This window comes from Pygoscelis adeliae, unplaced genomic scaffold, assembly GCF_000699105.1.
Source record: "Pygoscelis adeliae isolate BGI_AS28 unplaced genomic scaffold, ASM69910v1 Scaffold263, whole genome shotgun sequence".
NCBI lineage: Eukaryota > Metazoa > Chordata > Aves > Sphenisciformes > Spheniscidae > Pygoscelis > Pygoscelis adeliae.
Window position 1 is genome coordinate 509209 of NW_008824552.1, and position 2400 is coordinate 511608.

Sequence of the window (2400 nt, forward strand, 5' to 3'; positions counted from 1 at the left end):
GGTTTGCAACTGATGGGGGCATCAGTCACCACCCAGTGCACCGGCACCTTGCACCCATGAGCAGACCCCGACAAGCCTCTCGCTGAGAAGGGACTGATGGGTTGGCATGGAGGTGCAGCGTTCAATCGGTTTTTTCCTGGGAAGGCTGGGGTTAACGGGAGGGTCAGGGCATCCCAGGATTTCTGTCTCCTAAAGGAGCCAGCTGGGTGTGATGGCCAGGAGCTCCCTTTCGATTGGGTAACTCACACCCCGGCCGCCTTTGGCCTCGGGAGTTCCTCATTCCTTGCAGATATGAGTCACCGTTTGCAAACAGAGTCGATGTGGGAGCTGCAGGAAGAAAGGGCTGCCCTGCACCGTAAACACCCTAATAACCCTGCCTGGTAAGAGCACTGCACTCAAAATGCGTTTGTGGCACCAGCCAGACTGGCCCTTCTGCTCAACACAGACATTAAGGTCAGAAGGGACCAGGACATACGTCTGAAGGCATCCTGGCACGGGCAGGAGAGACAGGCTCAAAGCAAAGCTGGTGGCAGCATCCCCCACCGGACTGGCAAATGCAGGAGGCTGGAGAGACGCGGGACTAGCAGGGACAGAAAACAGGAAGAAAACCAAAAGGAGATGGCAGAAGGACAAACCCAAAAGCAGTGGGAAGGAGGCTAACGTGCCACCAGGCTGCCAGCCTTGGCCGAGGGAAGCAGACAGGAGCTGAAGATATCCACCACTCCGGGTCTAGCTCATCCCAACCCACTTATGGTCTGGGGAGGACACAGAAGCTCAGTTCTGGCTACCCCCCAACACATCCCCAGGTGCTGTTCAAGCCCTGAGCCAGCCTTACCGTGGCAGACACGTGTTACATCGGGCTTGTTCCCCAGGCCACAGCAGAGTTAAAAACTCTTGTAGATCAGCCGAGGTTGCGGAACGAGGACTGAAAGGTGAATTAATGGGCTGTGTCAATGCCCAGCCCCTGGAGTCAGCCATCGCTTCGCTGACCCTCCACGCCCCAGCACTCCATCCTTGACCGTGGTTAATAATTGCAAGGAGCAGCACAGAGCACCGGCAACAACGAAGCTCTCCCGAACCCACTCAGAAGCCCTGGGGCTTCCCAAAAAAACCTTGCTGACGGCAGGAATCTTCTCCAGGGCTCCCCCAGGTTTACATACAGCGGCCCAAACCGGGATGGAGTAGCACAGGGGCGTGGGGCTGGTCTCACCTAGCAAGGTCTAGGTTCAAACATGGCATTGCTCACACAGAGCAGGTTTTCAGGCATCGGAGCAATACAGCCTAGGAAGAGCAGAGTCACGCATGCAGAATCAAGCCACCTCCATCTGTGGTCGTCCGGCCACATGGCCCTTGCTTATCCCAAGATGTCTGTCACCCCACACGTGCATCGCGCTGAACACAGACCACCCACCCCACGAGGTTACAGGAGCGCTGTGCCCTTCTCAGCATCCATTTTGCTCACCATTGGTTAAAAAAAAAAGAAAACAAAAGGGTGCTGTCTTTGTAGGAGTGGAATGAACGTGTATTTCTATTATTTATTCAGGGCTTCTAATTGAATGTCTGGACCAGCTCCTTTTAAATCCGGTCACACTGACTCCACTGGAAGCCTTGCACCACATCAATGCACTCACACTGGTTTTCTTGCCAGCTGGGCAAAAACATTATGGTCTACAGACAGACCTGCACCTCTGTGACGTGGCTAGAGGGAAGGACAGAAGAGTCACAGGGCATTGCTTGAGGTAGCCTAGAGAGCCTTTTTCTTGGGCATTATGGGTCACAGAGATGCTTCGTTAAGAGGTTTGGGTAACTGGAAAATTCGTTCAGAAAACTCATCGTTAGCACAGATAAAATGCAGCACGTCTCCATGCAAATGCTCTGCCTTCAATAGCTTCTGCAGCCTCTCGGATAATTAAAGCAATTGAACTTCAAAAGACGCGGAGACGCGTGCCCAAGGAGCAGAAGAGATAACGGGGCTGCAGGTACTCTGTAGGAGACTGAATCGAGGCAGCTGGATCCTGCAAGATCGTGCCTCCCAGACTAGCTGTGCTGTTTGTCCCTCCGGCTGATCCAAAGCATCCCTCCTGCAGCTTCAGCCCAGATCACGTCATAACACCAACACCGTCCCCAGGGCGATCGGTTTCTTCTCTCTCCCTCACCTTCACCCCTTGGTGCAGGCAGAGCCCAAAACTCTGTCCCCTTGGAGGCCTGGAGATACAACCGAGTCCTTCAGGTCTCCTCCTGAGAGACCCCTGCCCATATCAGAAATGCGTCCCTTGACCTGCTCCAGTTCAGACCGAGCGGGATCCAAACATCACCTGCAATTTCAGCCAACAAGGGCTCCCCGCTGCCTCTGACATCAGGCTCCACACCCCAGGCTTTGCCCCAACCCTACAGCTCCTG